This window comes from Cupressus sempervirens, chromosome 11 (assembly GCF_028749045.1).
Source record: "Cupressus sempervirens isolate cs-2001-9-10 chromosome 11, ASM2874904v1, whole genome shotgun sequence".
Lineage (NCBI taxonomy): Eukaryota > Viridiplantae > Streptophyta > Pinopsida > Cupressales > Cupressaceae > Cupressus > Cupressus sempervirens.
The window spans coordinates 114,660,325-114,681,703 of NC_143128.1; positions in this window are offsets into that span (position 1 = coordinate 114,660,325).

Consider the following 21,379-nt stretch of genomic DNA (forward strand, 5'->3'; position numbering starts at 1 on the left):
TCTTTTTCAAATTTGGTCTTTTGCCTATACACTGAGTCAAAACCCTTCAATCTTCATAACCCTAGAGATACAACTAGAAAACGTTTATGTTTGTGTGGTGATGCTTCAAAAAACTCCAAGTGCAAAAGCATTAGGGTTCTTTAAGCATGGCTTTGCAATTCCTTTTACATTCTTACAAAACCCCTTTTATCATAAAATCTCAAGGCCTCTCAACATGCCTCTCTATGCTTACAATTCAACACATCTTGTACTAGTGTAAATCATTTGTTACGCTTTCATTTTACTTTTTGCACTCCTACACATGCTTCAATTTTTGAAGCATTCTAATACTTCGCAAATCTATCGTTTGGTCATATGCTTGAAGCTTTCCCCATAGCATCGTAATTCCCTTTTCCTTTTCTTTATTTTTCTTTATGCCCACACAAATTACCTCATTATCATAGCATCAGGAAGCCTTCATGATCTACCTCCTACTTTTAAGTTTCATTCCCTTTGTGGCAACGTAAAGTACTCATTTCATCCTACATTTTACCTTTTACGCTCATACGCTTAAGCTAATCTTGTATCAATGAAGAAAGAGATAAAGTAGCTCTTCATCCACATAGTATCCTTGCGATCATAAGAGCATAATGAAATTTTTTCCTTTTCAACAAATCAATGACCCAGATCAGATCTCAGAAAAATAGAAGAAATATCATCGTTTATTTAAGCACATGTAAAAAGAATGACTTAAGTTATCCTCCATGCAAGCTAGGCCCATCTGACATATGCAATGTGTCACAACTTGATTCATTCATCTCAAGCCCAAGTGGCAATTTATCAAGTCCCACATGACACATTCCTCCTTATGTCATCACTTTAAGGTTGCTCACATGTCAAAATAGTGAAAGAATGTATAAGAAATCAAACCTTGCCTCATTCTTATGAGTTTCCCTTGAATGATTTAGTATTCTCATGAGATATGCTTTACACCATCATAGGCCTTTACACTCTTATGAAATTAAATCAAACGTAAGTGCATGAACCAAAGCGATCCACCCTTCTACTCATCTACTTAGTTCATTACTCGTATCCCCATAGAACAACATACATGGTCACTTTTAAAAAACATATTATGCTCATATGCTCAAAAGGAAAATGTATGACCGAAAATACCTAAATGAATTGCTTTCACCAATATGATTTAACTCAACATTGTATAACTATAAGACAAACTTACAAAGTGTAAAAACCCTTTACACCTCTTTGCCTGAGAATCAATCGTATGATCAGAGAGCTCTAAAGTGCATTGCTTTGCTATTACGAGATACACAACCATATATCTATAAACCAAAATGCCATTACACCTTTATACTAAAGATAAAATGTGACCATAGAAACAGAGGAAAGAGAGCTTAATGCTTCTATGGGAAACCCTAATACCATAACACTATAAAGGAGCAAAACTTAGAAATTTTGTAAACCCATTCCAAAAATTAAAGATAACCTAGGGTTTTAACATGCTTAGGGAATTTTAATGACTTTGTTGATGAAAAATCTTAAGAATTTAATAAAATGCATACCACATAGAGATCAAGACATGACTAGGGTAACACAAAATTTTGGGAAATTATGAAAGAGAAACCCTAATCTATAGGACACAAGGGTTACATGATTTTTCACACATATTTTTGAAACTTCTTTGCATTGTGAAAAATTAGACCATCAATGGGAGTTACATCTAGAAATTGAATCCAATAGATTTGGTGAGGTAAGATAAATAATCAAAATATTTTCCATTGATGATTATTGATTCATACCTCCCTGATCAAGTAAATGATTAGTCATTTGTATCATTAATGGTAGAAAGCATGAGTTGTTCTCTTTTCCTTCTTCTCTTCTCTCTATACCAAATGATGTTCATGTTGGAAAGTGAGATAACATATACACAATATCATATATAGTTAAATGAATACAACTCCCATAACCTTTCCCAAGAGCATTCAAATTATTCCAATATTGATCAACACGATGTGCTAATAGAAACAAAGAATTGTATAGGGTTTCATTATTTGGTAAAGTTTCTTCCTCCTATTATTTCTTTGAATTCTTTAGTAAACCATCTTCACATTTGGCCTCTTGATGATACTAGGAATGTATAATATTGAAATGAGTAATAGTCATATACATCCATTCCCCCAAGAGGCTTGTAGTTCCAATACCCATCAGAAGCAAGTTCCCTTTATGTACCTATGTCAAAACAATGAAAGAATGTATAAGAAATCAAACCTTGCCTTGTTCTTATGAGTTTCCCTTGAATGTAGAACCATAAAACCATTTAGTATTCTCATGAGACATCCTTTATGCCATCATGGGCCTTTATAATCTTATGACATTCAATGAAATGTAAGTGTGTGAAGCAAAGTGATCCACCCTTCTGCTCATCCACTCAGTTCGTAACTTGTATCCCCATAGAACAACATACATGGTCACTTTTAAAAAACATATTATGCTCATATGCTCAAAAGGAAAATGTATGACTAGAAATACTTGAATGAATTGCTTTCACTAACACAGTTTAACTCATTACCATAGAACTCTAAGACAAACTTACAAAGCATAAAAGCCTTTTATGCCTCTCCACCCAAGGATCAATTGTGTGATCAGAGAGCTCTAAAGTGCACTGCTTCACTATTATGAGATACACAACCATATATCTGTAAACCAAAATGCCATTACACATTTACACAAAAGATGAAACGTGACCATGGAAACAAAGGAAAGAGAGCTTAACACTCCAATGGGAAACCCTAACATCATAACACCATAAAGGAGAAGAACTTAGGAATTTTGCAAACCCTTTAAAAAAATTGAAGATAACCTAGGGTTTTAACATGCTTAGGGCATTTTAATGACATTTTTGATGACAAACCTTGAGAATTTAATAAAATGCATACCACATAGAGATCAAGACATGAATAAGGTAACACAAAATTTTGAGAATTTATAAAAGAGAAACCCTAATCTATAGGACATAGGGATTACATGATTTTTCACACATATTTTTGAAACTTCTTTCTACTATGAAAAATTAGACCATCAATGGGAATTACATCTAGAAAGTGAATCCAATAGATTTGGTGAGGTAAGATAAATAATTAGAATATTTTCCATTGATGACCATTGATTCATACCTCCTTGATCAAGTAAATGATTAGTCATTTGTATCATTAATGGTAGAAAGCATGAGTTGTTCTCTTTTCCTTCTTCTTTTCTCTCTATACCAAATGATGTTCATGTTGGATAGTGAGATAACATATACACAATATCATATGTAGTTAAATGAATATGACTTGCATAATCTTTCCCAAGAGCATTCAGATTGTCCCAATATTGATCAACATGATGTGCTAATAGAAACAAAGAATTGTATAAGGTTTCATTATTTGGTAAAGTTTCTTACTCCTATTATTTCTTTGAATTCTTTAGTGAAGCATCTTCAAATTTGGCCTCTTGATGATACTAGAAATGTATAATATTGAAATGACTAATAGTCATACACATCCATTCCTCCAAGAGGCTTGTTGTTCCAATACCCATCATAAGCAAGTTCTATTTATGTACCTACTCCTCTCTTTTACTTAGGGCCCAATGCAATATCTCATCCTTAGCTACATGCCTTAGTCGAAACACCCTATTGTAATGCCCCAAAATTAGCACATTGCTATGCTAAACCAATTTCAATCTATCAATCTTATTAAAAGTCTTATTATACTAGGCAATTTTGATTTCAACAATCTCTAAGTGACCTAAGTGTCAAATGCAAAAAATCCCTAATCTACATTAATTGCGTACTCTATTTGATTTCTAAGTCTAGTTGAATTAGAAAAGCTAAACCTATTAATCAATTTAATTTAATTATATGTCCTAACACTTTGACTAAATTAAAATTACCCCTTTTGCTAAAATACATATTGAGGAATTAAATGTATTTGATTTAATAAGATATATCCTCATTTTAATTATTGAGTTTAAGTATTCAACTAATTAAGAATATGCATTTATGAGGTCATATTTTATTTTATTAAATTAAATATATTCTCTGAATTTTCTTTTGAATTCAGAAATGGAAACTTTGAACAGACTAAAATTAGGAAAGGAATTAAACTAGTTCACTCCTTATTCCACTCAAAAGAAAATCAGTTAACTTCCTTTTCATAAGAAAACTTTCTATTTTGACTAAATCTTCTTCAAACATCATCCAATTTGATCTCAACCATTGATCAATTCTTGTATTATATTTAAGAAGCCCTCAATTTCTCATTTCAGGGGTTAATAATTGATTTTCATCAAACTTATGCTAAATTATTGACTCAATTATTCTTGCATTCTCGACTTATAGTTTCATATTGATTGCATATAGATTAATCATGCATACATATAGATTAATCTATTATTTTTTGTTTTAGATTAATACTTGCATCTCATCTAGCATAAATGTTGCACATCATATAGCTTAAAATCCTTCATTCTAGATTTCTGGTTGCTAGCTTCTCATTCCGAGAGTGAATAGCATAATCATTCTAGTTAGGAGGCAATAGATCGGCTTGTTGAGTTATTTCAGATGAAAAATAGAATGTTCATTCTGGAATGATTCTTCATATAAGGATCATATTGAAGTGTGGTTGATTAACATGCCATAATTAATACTCACACTTCTAACACCCACTATTGTGCAAGAAATCAAGTTTTTGGCCTCATTTGTTCTTTCTTCTACAATTTTTTAGTGTTTTGTCACTGTCGTCTATATAGTACCTTTCTTTGCCACATGAAAAATCTTATTCTCACACAAAGAAACTAAGATTTCGCTCCATGTTCTACAATTCCTCATGTAAAAAAGTGTACAATTGTGTGGTTTCTTGAGTGGTAAACACCATTTTCTCATGTAGGCTTATGCAAAATTTCATGTGAAATTCAACATCAATAAATGCAAAAATGTTGTTTTCAGATTCTATTTTACCATGACAATTTAACTAATGGTTTTTTCTAAAGCATTTCCATTTTTGGTTTTTTATTTTCAATAGCTTAATATTGGTTTGTAGAATTTTTTTTGAAGCCACCCTATTACAAACTCTTAAACAATACTGACGGTTTGATTGCAGGACTTTTTTTTTAAGATACACATGTCAAAGAATATAGTCAAACTCACTAAAACACAATGTCTTCTTTTTTTCTTTATTACACAGTTTAATAGGGCTTGTGGACTTCATAGGGCTATAGAAAAAGGAATAGGGGATTATGCTCTTTGCTACTTGGAAGGGATGTCCAACAGTAAATTAGAAACCTAGACACCTTTGGAAGATGGTGCCCGAGGGAGGTAAGAAAATTAGTGGTTCTCCCAAGAAAAGCCTTTGATGAAGAGATGATTTCCTTTTAGGGGATCAAAGTCTTGGAATAGGAAAATTTGGGATTAATAAACTAACTCGATGATGGCCATGTTTTGCATGTTTGGGTAACATGATGAGGTAGAGGAGTATGCTCTTTCCCCTTGGGGTAAATCAGAAATTTGGACCCTTAGATCTAAACCACTGGTCTAAGTCAACCTTTAGATGGCCTACCAAAGTGATTCTACCTCTAGGAATGACCCAATTTAGCACGCACCTTTTGCTGGTGATTCCTACTCACTATAATAAAGAAGCTTTGTAGAGAAAAAGACTCTAAAGCCATGTTAATTTCTTCCTCTTGATTCCTGATATCACATATCAAGAGGAGGCTCTATCTATTACACTGGCTAGTGTCAACCCTACTCTTTCTAGTCAAGTGTGTCCACTTTTAGATGTTGGTGTGTATAATGCCCTACCAAAGGATCCAAAAGATTTAACCTAAAGTTTTACTATGTTTGCCAAACATTTTTTTTTTAACAAGAAAGATACATCATATTATATGATGTATCTTTCTTGTTAAAAAAAAAAATGTTTGGTAAACTTAGTAAAAATTTAGTTTAAATCTTTTGGATCTCTTGGCGAGGTGTTACATCTAGTATCAGAGCCGGAGTTTCTACATTGGGATCTCTGGGTATATTGGAATCCCACTAGTTGTTAACTAGTTGAACAAAAATGAAACTTAAAACTGTTATGCATATCTAATTTCAAATTGAAACTTGAACTAGTTGAACTGAAATAGAACTTAAACTTATTTTTATAGTTCAACACTTAGACTTTAAAACTGAAATTATACTTAAACCTAAAAATAGGCAAAACTAAAAATTGAACTTAAATTGTTTTCAAAACATGTGTCTTTCATATATGCTTATAGTAGTATGGTTTATGGTTATTATAGCATCTTGTATGTTTTCTAATGGATTAGGGATGTTGATCCTTTGTTTAGAGTGTTTAGGGCATCTATTTCAGTTTTTGTTAAAAGAATGAATGTTGGATCAATATGGTTTTCAGTTTACTATTAAACTAGAATCATATTGCTCTAAGTGACTAGAAGTAGTATGTTTTGTGGTTATTATAGCACCTTGTTATCTTAGATATTATTTTTGTAGTGTTCTCAGTAGAGTCATAACCTCCTACAGGGGGAAAGGGCCCAATGGGACCCACATAGTGAGTTCTTTAGTTTTACCTTTCTTGTAGGCTTCCAGGAGTAAGCCTAATTCTAGAGGGGGTGGATGTAGTGCTTGCCCCTAGTTTGTATTTTTGTTATCATTGCAAAACTCTTTTAGGCCAGTTTTATGCCTAATATTTAGTAGCATTACTTTTAGATTATTAGATATTGTTTCAGATTTAGTTGATTTATGATGAGATTACTTGGTACTCTATCTACCATGTATGCATGATGATTATTACAATATTTTTAGTTATTGATGATGATTAGTTAGATGGATTATTATGTGTCTTCTTATGGATACTTACCCCATACTACATGTGTATGGTGTGCATGTATGTTTTCTTTATGTATGGTGTTTATGATGTGGTTAAGGGAGTCATAGTCACTTGTTAGTCAGGATCTACATGATGCACCACTTCCTGCCATTGCCTATTTAGCTTAAAATATTGTGTTCGTACATGTGCAAATTTTATGTAGGTTGCAGGTACCAGGTATTGACTTCCTTGAATTGCCAGGATGAGCATACCCTATCACATTATCTCAATAGTAAGAGAGGGGAGATAAATTCTTAAGACCAAATCTCAAACTTTTAAGCTATTTGTCCTAGATAATTAGGACAAGTATCTGAGTTGACTACCTTTCGAATGTGTCAAATGATGGTAATCCATATTTATAACCCTTTAGTTTGATTTTGTATGTGGTTTTCTATGATGGATTTTGTATTTTATTTTATGAGTCTTTGGTAAATTTTCTATTAATTAAGTCTAATTAAAATATTAAATTAATGATTTAATTCAATAAAAAATTATTATGATATTTAATTATATTTAATTAATTTGGAAATTAATTAAATAAAAAAGAATTAAATTTGATAAAAGTTATAAGAATAAATTTAGAATGTGATAATATTAATTTAATTTAATAATAATATATTTAGAGTTCATTTTTAAATAAATGCTAAATAATATTATTATTTAAATTAATAAATATATTTTATCAATTAAACATTCAAAAAAAATTAAGAGTTGGAAAAAAAATCAATTTATTCAAAGTTTCATGATTACATGATGTATGCATGAGATGAAAATACAATAAATTAATTAAATAGATGAAACAAGTGAATTTAATAAAGACATTTTAATATCATTAAATAAATTTATTTTATAATTCAATTAACATGCATGAAAAAGATAAAGAAAAGATAATAAAGAGTTGAAGTTTGGCGAGCAGAGAGTTCTCTCAGGTGATTGCATAATTAGTGCCTTGATTTTAGGAGAGAACTCCATATCACAACTTGGGGGTTCATTTTCAAGGGATGCAAATTTTGAAAGCAAATTTTGGAGAAGTAACTTTCAGAAAGGAGAAGGTTTTGAGGGGAGGAATTTCCCTACAATTTTCTTGAGCGTAGCGATTAGCATCAGTGTCTAGGTAGACGCTTGTGATTTTTGCATAGTTTAGATATGCTATTTCCTTTCCTATCTTCTTTGTGACTATGGTTTGTTTGTCCATATTTTACTGCAACAAATATTGTAATTTTTTTATCTGGAATTTTTATAAGCATATTGTTTTTGTCTGTATATGAGAAGATTAAATCATCAGAGCAATTCTCCTTCCATAGAATTAAAATTTAGAAACTAAATTTGCGAGGGGTTTTCAAAGAAAAGAAAAATTTAAATAAAAAATTTGAATGGTTTATTGTATCTTCCCTATCAAGCTAAGATTGTAGATGTTCACAAAAATATATATATTTAAAAGTATATATATTGTTAAAATTAATTTTGTCAAATTTAAATTTAAAAATATATATAATTTATTGTAGGTAATTTTACAAAATTTAAATAAATATAAATTAAAAAATATAATATATATGGAGGAGGTGGGGCCACAACTTCTCCATCTCCCAATACCCTAGCTAGTGTTGGTGGTAGTCATACCACCACAGTCATCATAGGCCCTGCGACAACAGGGTAGGGCCGCATGACCTTTTCATTACTGACGACTTTTGTTATAATATGAGCTATGTTAAAGTTTTTATTTTTAAATTTTTTTAATTATTATTTTTAATTAATAATATTTGTTGATAAGTTTTTATATTAATTATTAATTTAATTAATAATATTTATTAATAAGTTTAATATTATTTTTAATTATTATTTTAATTAATAACATTTGATAATAAATTTTTAATATTACTTTATTATTATTTAATAATAATTATTAATACATTTTATTATTGTTTATTAATTTAAACATTAATGCAATTAAATTTAGTTAATATTTTTTTAATTAATAAAATTATTGATTTTTTAAAAATTATTAATGACTAGTAATTATTGAGATATTAATATAGTTTTGTATTTAAAATTAATAATTAACTTAATTAAAATTAGTTTAATTAAGGTTAATTAATATAGAATGTTATAAAATGAAGTTTTGAATTTATTTAATTATTGTTATCGATAATATTTAGTTTATAAAAAAAAATGTAAATTGATTTATTGGAAATCAAAAAATGATTTAAATAAATAATTTTTCTTGGAGTATTTTAGAAATTGATTTAAAATCAAATTGGGATAATTGTGCAAATCATTTAAAAATAAAATAGGTTAATGGTAAGGGTTAACTATGAAACTTATTGCTTAGAAACATATATGAAAACTAGAAAACTTAAACCTTACTTTAAACTCAACCATGTGTTTTCAAATCAAACCAAAACTTTGATACCTGCATTCTATTTTATGTGTGTTGTTTGTGTTGCGTTTGGGTTTATCTAGCTTTGACCAGTCTTAGGTTGTTACCAGAGGCTTGGGGGCTATGTGTTTGTGATATCATGCTGATGTTTTGATCTTGATCTTTTAAAAGCCCAACCATGGTAATGTGTCTAGTATGCTCTATGATGTGTGTTGATCTATTGATTGATATTACTTTCCAATGTTCTTGTGTGACACTGAGGTGAATGTTATAACCTAATTGACTTAACCCTTTTTAGTCATTAATCAGTTATATTTGGGTTGCTTTCTAGTCACTTTGATAGGATTGAGGTGTTTGTTTGCTTTGTCCTTAGTGATGCCATATTGTGACATATTTGACTTAACCATTATGAATCTTCAATCAATATTATTTTTGGGATGCTTTCCAGTTTCTCGTAGAGAACTAATGTGATTATTATGATTATCTTTTGATGCTTTTTAGTCACTTGCACAATACTAAGGTGATTTTATATGATTATTTGATTTGTACTTTTATGAGCCTAGGGTAGGTAATCTATATGTAATGTCAAGAAGTGGCTTGCAATGGGGGCTAGGGCCCTAAGTGGTTCCCAGGGTAACTCATTATAAGTTGTTTAATAATGAAAACATTACACTAAATGGGATTAAAATGAACCTAATAAAAGTCATTGTATGTTCTCACCCATGCCTCAAGTGCTAGTACAAACTAGGATGGGAGTAGATAGAATGCTTGGTTGCAACCTTGCATCCATAGTATGCTTTGTCAGTACAAGAGGATACTAGTGGTTGCATAGGGATCACTTGGGGGCCAGGGTCCTGACAGACTACCAAGGTAACTCTAGTGTGATTCGTGCGATGACACTTGCCCCCTTACATAGTAGGTTTCCTACATGTCATTGTGTGCGTCTGGAAATTAGATGTCATTCTTTATTAGAACCTTGGAGTTAGAATACTTTTAGGTTTTCTTGGACTTAGAGAGAATTTTTGATGTCTAGATTGATATCTTGTTTGGGACTTGAGACTATCTCCTCTATGCAGTGGGAGTGGGCCATTTAGGTTCCATGCAATTGACTAGTAGTGTCTTTTACTCTTACCATTGAGATCTGTCTGTAGTCACCATGGCTAGAGTTTCCTTGTCCACATTTCCTTCCACTCTATCTTTGTATCATTATGATGGATGGTTTCATTTATTGTATTGTAATTTGTATCATGGATATGATAGGGATGATATAAATTCTATTTTGTAAATGTATATTATTTTAGCCTTTCATACTATGTGACATGTACAGTGGATAATTGAGTATTCCAAATTTTATTGCCAAGAGGCATTCAGAACAAATATATAGTATTTAAATGGACATTGGACTTTCTAATTATTCTTTCATGTGGATGTGGTATTTTTTAGACTTAGTAGTAATTAAATTTATATTTGATTCAACATCCTGAGATCCTTAAGGAATGTAATCTATTATATATGCTTATAGATGATTATATTTTTTTGCTTTCGCTACTATGTGTTTGATGTGTATGATGTATATTTCTTGTAAAAAAAAAGTTTGGATAACTTAGTAAAACTTTAGGTTAATTCTTTTGGATCCCTTGGTGGGGCATTACATCTGGTTGTAGTACTTGCGATAGCGGGCCAGGGCCACCCTTAGCGCCAACTAGGGTGTTGGGAGATGGGGGGTGGTGGCCCTGCCTCCCCCTATATATTATATATTTTTATTTAAATTTATTTAAATTTTATAAAATTACCTACAATAAATTTTATTTTTTAAAAGTTTAAAAGTAATTAAATTTTATAAAATTAATTTTAACTATATATATATATATATATATATATATATATATATACTTTTAAATAAAAAATTTTGGTGAACATCTACAATCTTAGCCTGATAGGGAAGATACAATAAACCATTTGAATTTTTTATTTAATTTCTTCTTTTCTTTCAAAACCCCTCCCAAATTTAGTTTCTAAATTTTAATTCTATGAAAGGAGGATTACTCTGATGTTTTAATCTTCTCATCTGTAGACAAAAATAATATGTTCATAAAAATTCCAAATAACAAAGTTACAAGATTTTTCATAGTAAAACATAGACAAATAAACCACATTCATGAAGAAGACAGGAAAGGAAAGAGTGTATTTAAAATATGTAAAAATCACAAGTGTCTACTTGGACACTGATGCTAATCACTATGTCAAAAAAAATTGTAGGAAAATTCCTCCCCTTAGAACCTTCTCCTTTCTAAAATTTCCTTCTTTCTCCAAAATTTGCTCTCAAAATTCGCGTCTCTTGAAAATGAACCCCCAAATTGTGATATGGAGTTCTCTCCTAAAATCAGGGCACTAATTGTGTGATTACCTGAGAGAACTCTCTGCTCACCAAACTTCAACTCTTAATTATCTTTTCTTTATCTTTTCCATGCACATTAATTGAATTATAAAATAACTTTATTTAATTTTTACTTGACTTCTCTTTTATTTAATTTATTAAATTTAATCTCATGCACACACTTAATGCAATTAAAATATCTTTATTAAATTCACTTGTTTTATCTTTTTGATTAATTTCTTATATTTTCATCTCATGCATACATCATACAATTGTGAAACTTTTAATAAATTAATTTGTTTTCTACTTCTTAATTTATTTTCAAAAGATTAATTGATAAAATATATTTATTAATTTAAATAATAATATTATTTAGCATTTATTTAAAAATGAACTCTAAATATATTATTATTAAATTAAATAAATATTATCACGTTCTAAATTTATTCTTATAAATTTGATCAAATTTAATTCTTTTTATTTAATTAATTTTCAAATTAGTTAAATATAATTAGATATCATAATAATTTTTCATTAAATTAAACCATTAATTTAATCTTTTAATGAGACTTAATTAGTAGAAAATTTACTAAAGACTCATAAAATAAAATATGAAAACCCATCATAGAAAACCACATACAAAATCAAACCAAAGGGTTATAATCATGAATTAACATCATTCGATGCATTCAGAAAGTAGTCAACTTAGATACTTCTCCTAATTATCTAAGACAAATGGCTTAAAGGTTTGGGATTTGGACTTAAAAAATTATCTCCCCTCCCTTACCATTGAGATAATGCGATAGGGTATGCTCATCCTAGCAATTCAGGGAATTTGATACTTGGTACCTACAACCTACATAAAATCCATGCATGTACAAATACAATATTCTAAGCTAAACAGAAAATTGCAGGAAGTGGTGCATCATGTAGATCTCGACTAGCAAGTGACTACAACTCCTTCATTAACCACATCAAAAATGCCATATATAAAGAAAACATACACACACACCATACACATGTAGTATGGGGTAAGTATCCATAAGAAGACACATAATAATCCATCTAACTAATCATCATCAATAATTGAAAACACTTTAATAATCATCATGCATATATGACATATAAAGTACCAAGTAATCTCATCATAAATCAACTAAATTTGAAACAATATCTAATAATCTGAAAGTAATGCTACTAAACATCAAGCATAAAACTAGCCTAAAAGAGTATGGAAATGATAACAGAAATGCAAACTAGGGGTAGGCACTATAGTGTGGGTTGCTGGCCTTAACTTCATTCAAAAAGCCACTAGGGATTAATATGAATGGAAGCCAAGTAAAAACTTTTAGATAGTTGCTACTTGGTTCACCTCTAGAATTGGGCATAATCTTTGTGCAAGGAGGGGAAAGAATCTCTCCTATAGATACTCACCATAGGCATGTACCTAGATGTTGGAAGGTGGTATACATGCTTGACCCTTGACAAAAGGGCATTCATTTAGCGAATATGTTATTGAGTACTTAGAATACAACAAAAAATTCATGGACATAAGTTGTGAGACAAAAATTTTTCTTCCTCTACCATTTTTTTATAGGGATAAAGCATGTCTTTTTTGAGTCTTTAAACTTTTCCAAATCTTTCAAACAAATGAAAGGTCAAAGACTCCCATATCCATCTAAGTTTCTTTGTCCTTGGTTGGATTGTTTGCAACTACTTCTTGCTTCCCATGTCTAAAAACAACTATCTACTTGAAAACCAAAATGATGTCAAAAAATTGAAAACTATGCTGATATATGCCTAAAACTTGTAAACATAGTCAATCCTTTATACAGAACTATCAAAACCATTGAAAATCTCTTCGAGTTCAGTAAAAAACTATCTATTTGTCCCTTTTCTCATGCCCAATTCTATGAATTTTCATGTTAGAAAAGTCTTTTTTAGCACTTCCTTGTGGGGTTCCTTGTAGTTCATGGCATGACCATCAATGAATCTATGCATGATATGTTGCTAAACACTATCTTCTAATGCCAAAACTTTTCCTTTTTAGTCAAAATGTCCAATCTTCACCTAGCTCTGTGCAAGTCCTCATGTGAGAAAATTGGTCAAAATTTGTTATTTTGAAACTTCACCTAGTTCATTGTATTTTATCATGTAGTTATCTATGAATCCTCACATGGGACCTTGTCCAGACACTATCAAAATTGCTTTATCAGTTGTGTCTTCTTGCCTAGTTGCTTGCACGTCCTTACCTTGTAGTCATTTCCTTGCATGAGTTTGTTAAAATCTATAAAAAATAATGAGCTATTTTGAGCTCCCTCTTGAAAATATCATCCAAGTCTGATTCTTGTCTAGAATTCTTAGTCATTTCCCTATCTACAATAGTGTAAAACATTGACTTCTTTCTTAGTTGACAACTTGCGATCTACACATGAACTAGCCTCCTCACTTACCTATATTATTCTATCCTTTTGTGTTTGTCATACTTTGTGTCATGATGGTCATAACTCTTGGCTATTCTAGCCATTACTTAGATAGCTTGTATCTAAGTATAAAACACTCTTATGTCACTATGAGGCTATGTTCTAGTGTGGTCCATGTATAGGCTTTTACTTCTCTTCATCATCTATGACTGTTACAAAAAGGAGTGGAAACATGTTTCATCCCCATAGACTTAGATGAGTTAAAGCTAGGGATCATAATCATAGCAGAGGTTGCTTCTCAATTTATACATGGTCTATATCTAGTGAATCTAGTAAGTAATCTTTGCAATCTCTCTCACCTATTAGACCATCTCATATCTAAAGAATGTTTTCCATAAACTTATAGCAAACTAGTAATCCCTTGTATCAATAGGATCTTGAAACTAGAAAATCACATATGTCTCCAAGCAACATAATTGAATTCTTATTTAGGAAACCTTTTCAACCAACATACACTAATACTTATCATATTCCTAACATGGCTGATCAAGACCACGAAAATGGGGAACATAGTAGAGAACAAGATCACCAAAGGAATGAAAGACATAAAGAACCTTTGACTAATAAGAATGAGGAAAATAAAGAGATACTTCCTAAAGACATCAAAAGATGTCATAAGGATAAACACTTCCAGAAAGTCATGGAGATCTTGCTTAATGAAAACAAAGAGAAATACTTTCTCAAGCTTGCTCAAGAGGGATCCAAGCTACCTCATCACTTTAATGTTGAAATAATCATTACACCTAAAGAGGAAACTAAAACATCTAAGTTGCAAAAAAAGCTAAAGATCATGCAAGAATAGTTAGACCAAATGATGCATGATAAGGAAAAATGTACCAAAACATACACCTTAGACACTCTTTGTCCATTTTCTTTTGATAAGAGTATAGACATGCCTCCTTTTCCAAAAGGAATTGAGTTACCCAAGTTCGATAAACACTTTGGAACTTTTGATCCCCAAGATCATTCGTAGGAATTTAGTGCTTTGTCTATTGAGTTTATGCATAATCAGACATATCTCATGCATCTATTCAAAAAATGTCTAGGTGGTTAAGACATGGAATGTTTTCATGATTGCGTACTAGTATCCAAACATTTGATGAGATTGCTAACCTATTTATTCAATAGTACTCACACAACATACAACATCTAGTTAACATATGTGACTTGTGCAACCTTAAACAAAAGGTTGAGGAACCTTTCCTCACATTCCTTCAAAGGTGGTGACAAATTTACACCAAATATTCATGAAAGATTCTTGCACTGAAAAAACTTGACATCTTCACAAATAATATCTTACTTGACTTTAGGTATAAATTTCAATTTTAAGGTTCATGTACATTTGAAGACATCATCACACAAGCTATCCTTATAGAGAAATTTATGGTCAAAAAGAGTGAAATAAACCTTCAAAAGGACATTAAACAAAGATCAACTTCTAGTAAAGATAGGTCCAAGTATGTGAACAAGAATTGAGAGGTAGTGCATGATGGAGTTGTTGACAACAGTACTTCTAATCCTACTAAAGCAGCTTTCAATCTTATAGATAATCTCAAAGAATTTAAGAATGTTGACAAACGTCCTCTTGTCGACAAGACATTTATAGACAAAATGAAGAACTCATCTTGGGTTACATGCCAAAAATGAGAATATACACCTCTTAGTGAACCTCTAGATGTGGTCTATAAGACCTTGCTACAAAGCAAGATCATTTCTCCATTGGATAATTCTTGTCTTGTAATCCACAACCATGACCTCCATGGTGGAATAAAATCACATTTTGCAAATACCATTAGAACAAAGGTCACAAAACTAGCAATTGCATCAACCCGTGTCACAAAGTTCATGACTTAATTGATGATGGTGAAATAATTATGGATGGACATAATAAGAACTTAGATCACAAGGAATTCAAGGAGCCATTCTCATTTGATGAAAAGGGAGAAAACCCTAAATAGAAACCTCATAACAAGGTCAACTATACATACTCTAATGATGATGATGTGATCAACAAGTTTGAACCTATAGATTTTGGGTATTGCAATGTCATCACCATCAAGGGAAGACAAGACAACACTAAGCCTAAGTAACCATTTATCTTAAGGGGTGCTATACCCAACACATCTAACAAAGAACTATCATAATCTTGTACTAATGCTATTACACATTCTTGTGCCAATATGGTACTCAAAGGCCTTACACCTTCTATTTTATATTATGGTGACTGATTAGGAAAGTACTGTACATACTCCAAATGTTTTTTGGTACTGTTCGTAGATTCACCATTCGTAGATTTGCCACTAAAGTTATGGCTAATTTATGGCCAACATGTTATAACCCTAAAGTAGTTTAATACTTGTATAAAATGGTTTAGATTTGGGTATTTTCATTATAGTGTGATGTGAAATTGGTTCTTGGTATTGATTTGTAAGGGATTATAGATTTTAATCAGGTTGTAATCACTTGATTGTAATAAGATTAGACTTGTTGTTTGGTGGACGTAGCCTAGGGATTGGGTGAACCACGTTAGATCTTGGTGCCTTGTGTTCATTTCTATGTGATCTATTATTTTATGTTATTGGTTATATTTGTATGTAGTTTTTATTTCTATCCATGGTTTTATCCTAACAAGTGGTATCAAAGCGAGGTTGTCTTTCAGTTATCCTCTGTAGGAAAGTCTCATGGTTAAGTGGGAGTCTCACGGTTGAGTGGAAGCAATGGAAAATGAGGGTAAGCTGAGGGTTGATAGGTTTAATGGGAAAAACTTCCATTCATGGAAGATGCAAATAGAAGATTATCTTTATCAGAAAGATTTATGAAACCTATTGGAAGGCAAAGCCAAGAATCAGGGATCTATGTTAGATGTTGAATGGGATCTTTTGGACAGAAAGGCACTTGGAAGCATTCGGTTATGCTTGGCACCATTAGTGGCATTTAATATTACAAAAGAAAAGATGAAATAAGAGTTTATGAAAACCCTAGTAACAATATATGAAAGGCCCTCCGCTTTAAACAAGGTATTTCTCATGAAGTGTTTATTTAATATGAAAATGGTAGAAGGTGGATCTATTGCTTTTCATTTAAATGAGTTTAATACTATTACTAGTCAATTATCTTATGTGGGTATCAATTTTGATGAAGAAATTAGGGCTCTCTTGAGTTTGTGTTTTTTTCCTGAAAGTTGGAATGGCTTGGTAATGGCTGTGAGTAATTTTATTCCTGGATCTAGTACCCTAAAATGTGCAGATGTGATCAGTGTTATTTTGAGTGAGGAAACTCATAGGAAATCCTTAGGTGTATCTACATCAAGAAGTGCTTTGAATGCACAAAGTAGTGGCAAAATGACTAAGAGAGGAAGTAACTCTGAAAATTGTGGGAAATCAAGAGGAAAGTCAAAGGGGAAAAGGTCTCAATCGAGAGGACTGAACGATTGCTGGTACTATGGGAAATGGTCATAAAAAGAAACATTGCATGAATAAAAAAAAAAATGAAGGAGATAAATCAGATGGAGACAAGGAGGCAAATGTGGTAAGTAAAAAATCTAAAGAGGATGCTTTGCTTTTGTCTTTAGAAAGTGTTGATGATTCATGGGTTTTAGATTCTGGTGCTTCATTTCATGCTACACCTCGTATAGGTTATTTCATTGATTATGTCCAAGGAGATTTTGGGCTTGTTTATTTGGGGGATAATGAACCCTATCAGATTGTTGGAAAGGGAAAAATTAAGATTAAGTTCTAAAATGGGAATCATTGGCTACTACATGAGCTAAGACATGTTCCAAGGTAGAGTAGGAATTTAATTTCAGCTAGGCAACTCAGTGATGAGGGTTGTGTAGTTACTTTTAATGATAAAAAATGGAAGGTTTCAAAAGGTTCCCTTGTAGTAGCAAAATGTGTGAAAGTAGGCACCTTATATCTTTGTACAAGTCATATTGTTCCTTCTACTTTGATTGTTTAAGAAAAAAATGAATGTTAAGGAACAATTTCTGTAATTGAGCAGGGAGAACAAATAGCTGGTGTATATTTTGATACAATATTGTGGCACAACAGATTTTGCCACATGAGTGAGAAAGGTATGAAAGTACTTCATTCAAAGAAAGTTTTACCAGGTCTAAAATGTGTTAATATGGATATCTATGAATTTTTTTGTAAAGACTTGGAAGGAAAACAAATAGGAGAAATTAGAGCTTGTGCATATAGATGTATGGGGACCATCTCAGGTATCTTCCCTTCGTGGATCTCATTATTATCTTACATTTATTGATGACACAACTAGAAAAGTATGGGTTTATTTCCTTAGATAGAAATTTGATGTATTTCAAACTTTTAAGAAATGAAAACGCTTGGTTGAAAATGAGACTGGTAAGAAATTAAAATGTCTCAGATCTGATAATGGTGGTGAGTATTGCAGTCATTAATTTGAAGATTATTGCTCCACTAATGGTATTCATAAATAGAAAATTGTTCTAAGGACTCCACAAGAAAATGGAGTGGCTGAATGCATGAACAGGACTATAATGGAGTGCACGAGGAGCATGAGGTTGCATGCTAGGTTGCCCTTGCACATGTGGGTGGAGGCTATCAATATTGCAGTATATTTGATTAATAGAGGTCTCTCTACTCTTTTGGGCTATGGTATTCCAGAGGAGGCATGGAATAGTAAGAAGGTGAGTTATTCTTTTCTCAAGACATTCGGTTGTGAAGCTTTTGCTTATATAGACTCTGAAAATAGAACCAAGCTAGAAACTAAATCAAAGAAATGTGTCTTTGTTGGATATGGAATTAATGAATTTGGTTATCGGCTTTGGGATTTTGAAAATCTTAAAATTTTTAGAAGTTGGGATGTCATATTCAATGAGAAAGTGTTGTACAAAGATCTATTGCAGCAACATGAGAAGAAACAAGATGATTATGTAGTGCTAGATGATACTCCAAAAGTTGATGTTCCAGCCATTCCTCATGATGTGCAACAACTGCAACAAAAAATACCACACACACCAATGAATGTTAAATGGTCAACAAGGCTAATTAGACCTCCAAAAATATTTTCTCCCTCTTTGTATTCTATTTTACTTACCCATGCTGGTGAACCTAAAAGTTATGATGAAGCTATGTAGGTGGATACTAAGATTCAATGGGAGTCTACAATGAAAGATGAAATGGACTCTATGCTGAAGAATAAGACATGGAATTTGTGCAAGTTGCCTGCAAGTAAAAAGACTTTACAGAATAAGTGGGTTTATAGGTTGAAGGAAGAGGAAGGAGGTAAGAAAATATTTAAAGCCAGGTTAGTTGTAAAAGGATTTGCATAGAAAAATGGAATTGATTTTGATGAGATATTTTCTCCTGTTGTTAAAATGACTTCTATCTGCACTATTTTAAGTCTTGTGGCTACTGAAGATTTGCATTTAGAGAAGTTGGATGTTAAAATAGCCTTCCTTCATGGTGATTTGGATGAAGAAATATATATGGCTTAGCCACAGGGATTTGAGGTCAAAGGTAAGGAGAACTTAGTGTGCAAATTGAAGAAAAGTTTATATGGCTTGAAGCAAGCACCTGGGCAATGGTATCTAAAATTTGATAGGTTTACAGGTGTCATTTAGATTATTGTATTTATTTTAAGAGGTTGGATGATGATAGCTACATTATTTTATGTTTATATGTTGATGATATGCTTGTAGCTAGGTCTAACATGGATCATATTAAGGGGTTGAAATGCTAGTTAGAACATGCATTTTCTATGAAAGATTTGGGGGCAGCAAAAAAAATCCTTGGTATGAAGATTTACAGAGATAGAAAGAACAGAACTTTGACGCTATCTCAGGTTGATTATGTTGAGAAGGTGTTGTAATGTTTCTCTATGGAGAATGCTAAAGCTATCAGCACACCTTTACCTGGTCATTTGAAATTGACTAAGGAGATGTGTCCTAGGACACAAGAAGAGGAGGATAAGATGTCTAAGGTACCCTATGCTTCAGTTATAGGAAGCTTGATGTATGCTATGGTATGCACTAGGCCAAATATTTCCCATGCAGTGGGAGATGTTACTAGGTATATGAGTCATCAAAGATTTGAGAATTGGAATGCTATCAAGTGGATTCTTAGATATTTGAGAAGAACATCCAATAAGTGATTACATTTTGGGGGCTCTACTACTAATTTATAGGGCTATGTTGACTCAGATTTGGAAGGGGATATTAATACCAGGTGGAGTACTATAGGTTATGTCTTTACTATTGGTGGGGTAGCCATGAGCTAGGTTTCTAGGTTACAGAAGATTAATGCTCTATCCACTATAGAGGCACAGTATGTTGCTGCTACAGAGGCAGCCAAGAAGATGATATGGCTTCAGTTCTTCTTGGAAGAATTGGGACATCCTCAGAAGGATAATTATTTTTCACAGATAGTTAGAGTGCCATTCATCTTACAAAGAATTTAGCTCTACATTCTAAGACCAAACACATATAGTTGTGGTACCATTTCATTCGATTAGTTTTGGAGGATGGATAGTTAAAGCTGGAGAAGATACATACAAATGAAAATCCAATAGATATGTTAACAAAGGTTGTAACAAGGGAGAAATTTAACTCCTCTTCAGCTTTGGTTGGTCTTCTAGACTAAACATAAATAAAAGAATAGCAGAGTCCAGGGTGGTTTGATCCAGTGGGAGCCCCATGTGGTAGTGGTATTGCTACAGGATCAGTCTCCAAGTGGGAGATTGTTGTTTGGTGTGGAGCCTGATTAGTCCCTAAGTGGAAGATTGTTAGATTATGGTGATTGATTAGGAAAGTACTATGCATACTCCTTAATTAGTGGGGTTCAGGGCATCGCCTTGAATTATTTTTTTTGGTACTATTCATAGATTCGCCATTCATAGATTCTCCACTAAAGTTATGGCTAATTTATGGCTGACATGTTATAATCCTAAAGTGGTTTAATACTTATATTATAAGGTTTAGGGTTGGGTATTTTCAATATAGTGTGATGCAAAATTGGTTCTTATGGTGGTATTAAGCTATAAGGGATTATAGATTGTAATCAGGTTGTAATCACTGGATTGTAATAAGATCAGACTTGGTGTTTGGTGGACGTAGCCTAGGGATTAGGTGAACCACATTAAATCTTGGTGCCTTGTCTTCATTTCTATGTGATCTATTATTTTATGTTATTGTTTATATTTGCATGTAGTTTTTATTTCTATCTGTGGTTTTATCCTAACATTCTACTCCTAAGTTAGA